At 47.4% G+C, this 9,052-nt stretch overlaps 1 non-coding gene across 1 annotated transcript; it reads left to right on the plus strand.

Moving 5' to 3' along the window:
* Positions 1 to 4,103: 4,103 nt before the first annotated feature.
* On the plus strand, positions 4,104 to 4,176 carry trnat-ugu (transfer RNA threonine (anticodon UGU)). Its single transcript has one exon. It is a non-coding gene; the product is annotated as a tRNA-Thr (tRNA).
* The last annotated feature ends 4,876 nt before the right edge of the window (positions 4,177 to 9,052 follow it).

Raw genomic sequence — 9,052 nt, forward strand, 5'->3', positions numbered from 1 at the left:
GAGAGGGGAAGGTGAGAGAGTGTGGGGAAATGGAAGGAGAGAGACTGTGGGGAAAGGGGAGACAGGGAAGGAGATGGAGAGATGGAAGGAGAGAGGCGGAATGGGAGAGAAAGAGGGAAGCAAAGAGGAGAGAGGGAGAGAGAAAGAGAGAGGAGGTCGCAAAAGTGAGAGAGAGAAAGAGAAATAGAGAGAGGGAAAGTGAGTGAGAGAGAAAGAGAGAGATAGAAAGGGAGTGACAGAAAGATAGAGAGAGAGTGGTAGAGACACAAAGAGGGAGAAATATAGAAAGAAGGAGGCAGAGAGATTGAGAGGGAGATAGAATGTAACTGAGTTGCCTTGGAACGTTTTAGTACGTGAAGGTTGCTCTATTGTTGTTGAGAGGTGACTATTGAAGAGCCTGAGGCAGGTATTGGGGGATGAGACACAATCTGAGTGGTGAACTGCGCCCTGCCTCATTCTTCAAACACACAGCACTAACTGGAATGAGAAGCAATTCAGTGCAGGTGGCTCCATAGCTCAGGGGTTAGAGCAGTCGTCTTATTTAAACTAGGGGTCGTGAGTTCAAATCTCACTGGTGCCTCTGCAAATTTGTTAATTCACAGCATGTTTACTTTTAAGTGTGAAACAGCTCCGAGACCAACACGAGAACAGGCTCTCTCTCCCTTCCCAATCTACATCTCTCTCCCTCCTTCCGTTCAATTCCCCTGTACTCCCCACTTTGCCTGCCTCTCTCTCACCACATCTCTCCCCTTTCCTCTCTCACTCTGTCCTTTCCTCTTGGGGAGAGTAGAAGGAGGAGGATGGGGAGAGAAGAGGTGAAGGGAAAGAGATAGAGAGAGGGGAAGTGGACAGCTGGAAGGAGGGAGGCGGTAAGACAGCGTGAGGAGAGAAGAGAAAAGAAGAGGGAGGAGAAAGGGAGAGAGAGGTGGGAGTTGGAGAGGGGGATGCCGAGAGCGGGAAGGTGAGATAGAGCGAGGGGAAGGGGAGAAGGAGGCAGATGGAGGAGGGGGAAATGAGAGAGGGGAAACAGGGGAGACAAAGTGGGAAGGGAGAGAAGGGGACGGAAGGAGATCAGAGGCAAGAGGGAGTGACAGAGTTAGAAGGGGAGGGAAGAGAAGAATGAAGGGAAGGGGTGAGAGGGAAGGAGATAGAGAGAGGGGAAGTGTAGGGGTTCGCAAAATTCCCCTATTTTCCTTGAAGATCGGGAAATATTGGTCCACATCGTGGTTGAAGAATTATGTGTTTTGAATTGCCTCTGGGTTGGATCAATGTTTTTAAAGCATACTCAGAGCCACGAAAGACTGCTATGAGATGGACAGCACGTGGACAACACCGGAATCGAGGAGTTCTGTGGAAATATTCGCACACATTAAGACAGTATATTTGATTTGAATTTGTGCCCTTGAGCCTGGTCCATCACAAAAAGGTTTTAAAATGGCCGTCAGAAAGCATTGGCCAAGAACAGTGCGGCTTGGAAAAGCAGCTTGTACAGCTTGTAATGTGTCTGTGTGAAAGACCTGTCAATCAAACCAGGGAGTTTCCCTTTTGTGGAGAGGCAAGGTTTGTTTATACGAAACTGCAGGATGTTTATTTACTTAAGGGATTAGCCCACTTGAACCGAAACCGCAGAACAATTGGCTTCTATTTACACAGAAAATCCAAACCCATTCAAAGCACTTACACACAATAGATACATCTAAACTCAGGAAAAGGACTTTTGATATGCAACAGTTTAGGAATGAATGGGTTTTTGAATCACCCAATTCTAAACAATAAGGCAGTTGGATTCCCTTTTGTTTTAGCCCAGGTGAACTCTGGATGTGGGCGGGTACACTTTGGCCCCAGAGTGCAGACACATTAAATCGCTCACTTTGAATCAGCCAGTCATGGCTTTCTTTTGTGTATTGGAACTTTTGGGCGCGAATTTGGCACACAGACCTTTTCAGCGCCAAACAGGAGTTGGCAGGATATAAAAGATAGCTCCTGAGAAGCTATCTCTCTCTCTTACTTCGCTGGACCACAGGTGAGCAGGGTTTCTGACTCCTCAGCAAGGCCACCTAGTCAGGAGTTAGGGGGGGGGTGATTTAGGGGAAATTGCTAAGATTGTTTAATCAACATTGTAGCCATCAATCCCTCGTTTTTGCCGTCTGCCTTCCCCCATTTAAGCAATTTTACTGTAATTACTGTGTTCATGTGGTATAGTTTAAATTTGATTACAGTTTCTTTAGGTTAATAAAGTTTGACTTTCTCACACCCAGACCACTTGTCTGCTTTTAATATATCATTAATTATAAGTCCTTCAGTCAGAACTGGAAGGTGGGGTAGCGATTTGAAACCGCTGTTTGAATTGGTTTAAGGGTAGCAGGCAAAGGCTGCTGACCAGGTAAATTACCGTAAACCAGGTAAAAGGTTGGCATTGGTCAGGGTGTGGGCAAAGCTGCCTGACCAGGCAAATTACCGTAAACCAGTTAAAAGATGCCCCCCTACAGAAGGAGAGAGGTGGAAGGGGGCAAGAGACAGAGTGAGAAGGGGAGAGAGCGGGAAAGTGGAGAGTGTGAGAGAATAGATGAGAGAAGGGCGGATGGAGGAAGAGCAATGAGACTGAGGAAGGGCGAAGGGGAGAGAGAGTAAAAGTAACAGAGAGGGAGAGAGAAAGAGAGAGAAAGTGAGAGCGCCACAGAGAAAAAGAGAAAGAGCTAGAAAGGGACAGAGAGTGACAGAAAGATAGAGAGAGAGTGGTGGAGACACAAAGAGGGAGAAATATAGAAAGAAGGAGGCAGAGAGACTGAGAGAGAGATGAGTGTAACTGAGTTGCCTTGGGACGTTTTAGTACGTGAAACTTGCTCTATTGTTGTTGAGAGGCGACTATTGAAGAGCCAGAGGCAGATATCGGGGGATGAGACACAATCTGAGTGATGAACTGCGCCCTGCCTCATTCTTCAAAAACACAGCACTAACTGGAATGAGAAACGCTCCAATGCAGGTGGCTCTGTAGCTCAGTGGTTAGAACACTGGTCTTGTAAACCAGGAGTCGTGAGTTCAAATCTTCCTGGGGCCTCTGCAAATTTATTAATTTACAGCATGTTAACTTTGAAGTATGAAAAAGCTCTGAGGCCAACACAAGATCAGGATCTTAATCACCATTTCTCCCTCTCTTTCTATTCAATTCCCCCTCTTTGCCTCTCTCTCAGCTCCCAGTCACCTCTCTCTCACCACTTCCCTTCCTCCTACTCTCTCCCCTTTCCTCTCTCTTTCCCCCTCTCACTCTGTCCTTTCCTCTTGGGGAGAGTAGAAGGAGGATGGGGAGAGAGAGGTGAAAGGGAGAGAGTGTGTAGGGGAGAGAGAAAAGGGAAGGAGATAAAGAGGGGAAATGGACAGCTGGAAGGAGGGAGGTGGGGAGAGAACAAGGGGGAGAGTAAAGCAGGCCCGGTGTTCGGTGAGGGCCTTGTGTTCACTAAGGCCCCTGTGTTCAGTGCGGGCCTTGTGTTCTGTGTGAGCCCTGTGTTCAGTGCGGACCCGAAAACGTTGACTCTATAATTTCTCTCCAAGGATCTGGCCTGCTCAGTTTTTCCATCCTTTTCTGTTGTTATTTCAGATTTTCAGCAGCACGGTGGCATAGTGGTTAGCACTGTTGCCTCACAGCGCCAGGGACCCGGGTTCGAATCCGGCCTCGGGTGACTGTCTGTGTGGAGTTTGCACATTCTCCCCGTGTTTGCGTGGGTTTCCTCCGGGTGCTCTGGTTTCCTCCCACAGTCCAAAGATGTGCGGTTAGGTTGATTGGCTATGATAAATTGACCGTTAGGGGGATTAAAGACGTGGGGATCGGGTGGGATATGTGTCGGTGCAGGCTCGATGGGCGGAAATGGCCTCTATCTGCACAGTGGGGTTTCTGTGATCTGCAGTATTTTGCTATCGAGAGTGTAACTGAGTTGCCATGGGACGTTTTAGTACATGTAAGTTGCTCTATTGTAGTTGAGAGGTGAGTATTGAAGAGCCTGAAGCAGGTATCGGGGGATGAGACACAATCTGAGTGGTGAACTGCGCCCTGCCTCATTCTTCATACACACAGCACCAACTGGAATGAGAAACAATCTAGTACAGGTGGCTCCATAGCTCAGGGGTTAGAGCACTGGTCTTGTAAACCAGGAGTCGTGAGTTCAAATCTCACTGGGGCCTGTGCAAATTTGTTAATTCACAGCATGTTTAATTTTAAATATGAAACAGCTCCGAGACCAACACAAGAACAGTCTCAATCTCCACCTCTCCCTCTCCTTCCGTTCAATTCCCCTGTACTCCCCCTCTTTGCCTGTTTCTCTCTTCCTTACACCTCTCTCTCTCCCATTCACCTTCTCGCTGCACAGCCCCCTTGTAATCTTCCCCCCTCTCTCACCTTCACCCCCTCTCTCTACCATTTCATCACTTCCCTTCCTCCGAATCTCTCCCCTTTCCTCTCTCTTTCCCCCTCTCACTCTGTCCTTTCCTCTTGGGGAGAGTAGAAGTAGGAAAGGGAGAGGAGGATGGGGAGAGAAGAGGCGAAAGGGAGAGAGAGGGTGTAGTGGACAGCTGGAAGGAGGAAGGCGGAAAGACAGAGTGGAGAGAGAGAGGGAAGCGGAGAGACGGAAAGAGGGGGAGAGAGCGAGAGAAGAGATGAGAGAAGGGCGGATGGAGAATGAGCAAAGAGACTGAGGAAGGGCGAAGGAGCGAGAGTGAGAGTGATAAAGAGAGAAAGGAGAGTGAGATCGAGAGAATGTGGGAGAGAGAAAGTGAGAGAGAGAAAAAATGAGAGAGAGATACAGAGAAAAAAAGTGAGAGAGACAAAGAGAAAAAGAGAATGTGATAGAACGACAGAGATAGAAAGGGAGTGACAGAAAGATAGAGAGTGTGGTAGAGACACAAAGAGGGAGAAATATAGAAAGAAGGAGGCAGAGAGTCTGAGTTGCCTTGGGACGTTTTAGTACGTGTAAGTTGCTCTATTGTTGTTGAGAGGTGACTATTGAAGAGCCTGAGGCAGGTATCGGGGGATGAGACACAATCTGAGTGGTGAACTGCGCCCTGCCTCATTCTTCAAACGCACAGCACTAACTGGAATGAGAAGCAATCCAATGCAGATGGCTCCACAGCTCAGGGGTTAGAGCACTAGTCTTGTCAAACCAGCGGTCGTGAGTTCAAATCTCCCTGGTGCCTATGCAAATTTGTTAATTTACAGCATGTTTACTTTTAAGTATGAAACAGCTCCGAGACCAACACGAGAACAGGCTCTCTCTCCCTTCCCAATCTCTCCACCTCTCCCTTACCTTCTGCTCAATTCCTCTGTACTCCCCCTCTTTGCCTCTCTCTCCTCCTTCGCTCACTCTCTCACCTTACCCTCTCTCTTTCCCCCTCTCACTCTGTCCTTTCCTCTTGGGGAGAGTAGAAGGAGGATGGGGAGAGAGTGTTGGTGAAGTGGAGAGAGTGAAGGAGATAGAGAGAGGGGAAGGAGAGAGTGTGTGGGTGAAGGGGAGATAGAGGGGAAGTGGAGAGATGGAAGGAGAGAAGCGGAATGGGACAGAGAGAGGGAGAAGCATAGAAGATAGGAGCAGGAGTAGGCCATTCGGCCCCTCGAGCCTGCTCCGCCATTCAATGAGATCATGGCTGATCTTCCAACTCAGTACCCGGTCCCTGCTTTCTCCCCCGATCCCTTTAGCCTTAAGAAATATATCTAACTCCTTCTTGAATATAGTTAATGAATTGGCCTCAACTGCCTTCTGTGGTAGAGAATTCCACAGGTTCACCACTCTCTGGGTGAAGAAATTCCTCCTCATCTCAGCCCTAAATGGCTTACCCCTTATCCTTAGACTGTGACCCCTGGTTCTGGACTCCCCCGCCATCAGGAACATCCTTCCTGCATCTAGTCTTTCTAGTCATGTTAGAAATTTATAAGTTCAATGAGGTCCCCTCTCATTCTTCTAAACTCCAGCGAGTATAAGCCCAATCGACCCAATCTCTCCTTATACGTCATTCCTGCCATCCCAGGTATCAGTCTGGTAAATCTTCGCTGCACTCCCTCCATGGCAATTGCATCCTTCCTCAGATAAGGCGACCAAAACTGCACACAATGCTCAAGGTGTGGTCTCACCAGGGCCCTGTACAACTGTAGCAAGACATCTTTGCTCCTGTACTCGAACCCTCTCACTACGAAGGCCAACATACCATTTGCCTTCTTAACCGCCTGCTGCACCTGCATGCTTACCTTCAGTGACTGGTGCACAAGGACACCCAGATCTCGTTGCACTTCCCCTTCTCCCAATCGATTGCCGTTCAGATAATAATCTGCCTTCCTGTTTTTACCACCGGAGTGGAAAACCTCGCATTTATCCACATTATACTGCATCTGCCATACATCTGCCCAATCACCCAACCTGTCCAAATCATACTGGAGTTTCTCGGCATCCTCCTCACAGCACACACGCCCACCTAGCTTTGTGTCATCTGCAAACTTGGAGATATTACATCTAGTTCCCTCGTCTAGATCATTAATATATATTGTGAATAGCTGGGTTCCTAGGACTGACCCCTGCGGTACCCCACTTGCCACTGCCTGCCACTCGGAAAACGACCCGTTTATTCCAACTCTTTGCTTTCTGTCTGCCAACCAGTTCTCTATCCAAGTCAGTACTTTGCCCCAATCCCATGTGCCTTACATTTACATGCTAATCTCTTATGCGGGACCTTATCGAAAGCCTTCTGAAAGTCCAAATACACCACATCCACTGGTTCTCCCTTATCTATTCTACCAGTTACATCCTCAAAAAATTCCAGTAAATTAGTCAAGATTAGTCAAGCATGATTTACCTTTTGTATATCCATGTTGACTTTGTCCGATCCTGTCACTGTTTTCCAAGTGCTATTCAATTACATCTTTTATAATGGACTCTAGCATTTTCCCCACTACCTCTACAAATTTAGCTTCTGTTTCTAAACTCACTGTTAATTCACAGCATGTTTACTTTTAAGTATGAAATAGCTCCGAGCCCAACCCGAGAACAGGCTCTCTCTCCCTTCCCCATCTCCACCTCCCCCTCTCCTTCTGTTCAATTCCCCTGAACTCCCACTCTTTGCCTCTCTCTCCTCCTTACCCCTCTCTCTCTTTCCCCTTCACCCTCTCTCTACACATCCCTCTTCACTCTCTCTCTCCCTCCGCCTCTCTCTCACCTTCCCCACCTCCCCTTCACCTCCTCTCTCTACACTTTCCCCGCTCTGTCACCACTTCCCTTCCTCCTACTCTCTCCCCTTTCCTCTCTCTTTCCCCCTCTCACTCTGTCCTTTCCTCTTGGGGAAAGTAGAAGGAGGGAGAGAGAAAAGGGAAGGGGAGAGAGTGTGGGTGAAGTGGAGAGAGGGAAGGAGATAGAGGGAGGGGAAGGGGAGAGAGTGTGGGTGAAGTGGAGAGGGAAGGCAATAGAGGGAGGGGAAGTGGAGAGATGGAAGGAGAGAGGCGGAATGGGAGAGAGAGAGTTAAGCAGAGAGACAGAGTGAAAAGAAGAGAGAGGGAGAGAAGAGAAGAGAGGAGGGAGGGAGAGCGAGGGGAAGGGGAGAGAGAGGCGGATGGAGGAGTGTGAAATGAGAGAGGGGAAATGGGAGAGACAGATTGGGAAGGGAGAGGAGAGAGAAAGGGAGGGAAGGAGATAGAGGGAAGAGGGAGAGACAGAGTGAGAAAGGGAGAGAGAGAGAAAGTGAGAGAGCGAGTGCAAGTCAGAGAGAGGGAGAGAGAAAGTAAGAGAGAGAAAAAGAGAAAGTGAGAGAGAGAATGTGAGAGTGTTAAAGAAAGAGAGAGAAAACTCAGAGAAGGAGAGAGAGAGAGAGAAAGAGAGAGTGAAAGTGAGAGAGAGTAAAAAGAGCAAGAGAGAAAGAGAGAGACAGTGAGCGAGAGTGAGAAAGGGAGAGAGAGAAAGTGATAGAGAATGTGATAGAGAAAGTGAGAGTAATAAAGCAAGAGAGATAGAATGTGAGTGAGAGAGAAAGTGTGCGAGAGAGAGAACGAGAAAGTGAGAGCAAGAGAGATAGAGAGAAAGGGATGGAGGGAGAGAAAATGAGAGAGAGAGAAAGTGAGAGAGTGAAAGAGAGAGAAAGAGAGAGGAGGTAGCGAAAGTGAGAGAGAGAAATTGAGTAGGAGAGAAAGTGAGAGTGAGAGAGAGAAAGTGAGAGTGAGAGAGAGAAAGTGAGAGAGAAAAAGATAGAGAGAAAGCGAGAGAGAGAAAATGAGAGAGAGAAACAGAGAGAGAGAGAGAGAAAGAGAGTGTGAGAGCGAAAAAGAGAGAGAAAGTGAGAGAGGGAGAGCAAGTGAGAGAACAATTGAGATAGTCAACGCGAGAGAGAGAAAGTGAGAGAGAAAGTGAGAGAGAGAGAGAGAAAGTGAGGTAGAGAAAAATTGAGAGAAACTGAGAGAAAGAGAGAGAGAGAAAGTGACAGAGAAATTGAGAGAGAGAAAGAGAGAGGAGAGAGAGAAACTGAGAGAGAGAGAGAGAGAGAACAAGTGAGAGAGAGAGAGGTAAAATGAGAGTGAGAAACAGAGAGAAAGTGAGAGAGGCACAGAGAAAAAGAGAAAGAGGTAGAAAGGGAGTGACAGAGAGTGACAGAAAGATAGAGAGAAAGATAGAGAGAGAGTGGTAGAGACACAAAGAGGGAGAAATATAGAAAGAAGGAGGCAGAGAGACTGAGAGAGAGATAGAGTGTAACTGAGTTGCCTTGGGACGTTTTAGCATGGGAAAGTTGCTCTGTTGTAGTTGTGAGGTGACTATTGAAGAGCCTAAGGCAGGTAACGGGGGATGAGACACAATCTGAGTGGTGAACTGCGCCCCTGCCTCATTCTTCAAATGCATAGCACTGTTCAATTCAATTCAATTCAAATCGCTTTATTGGCATGATGACAAGGTACATCTTATGTTGCCAAAGCATCGAAAAACATTCATGGTTGAACACATAAAACACTGATCTATCCATACAGTGTAGAAAACAGATATATTCCTGAGTGTATAAATATACATTCATATATAATTTGTATATACTCTTTTCTTAT

The sequence above is a fragment of the Somniosus microcephalus genome, unplaced genomic scaffold, assembly GCF_052327205.1.
Source record: "Somniosus microcephalus isolate GS21.2 unplaced genomic scaffold, FLI_Smic_1.0 unresolved_chr2, whole genome shotgun sequence".
NCBI classification, from domain to species: Eukaryota; Metazoa; Chordata; class Chondrichthyes; order Squaliformes; family Somniosidae; genus Somniosus; species Somniosus microcephalus.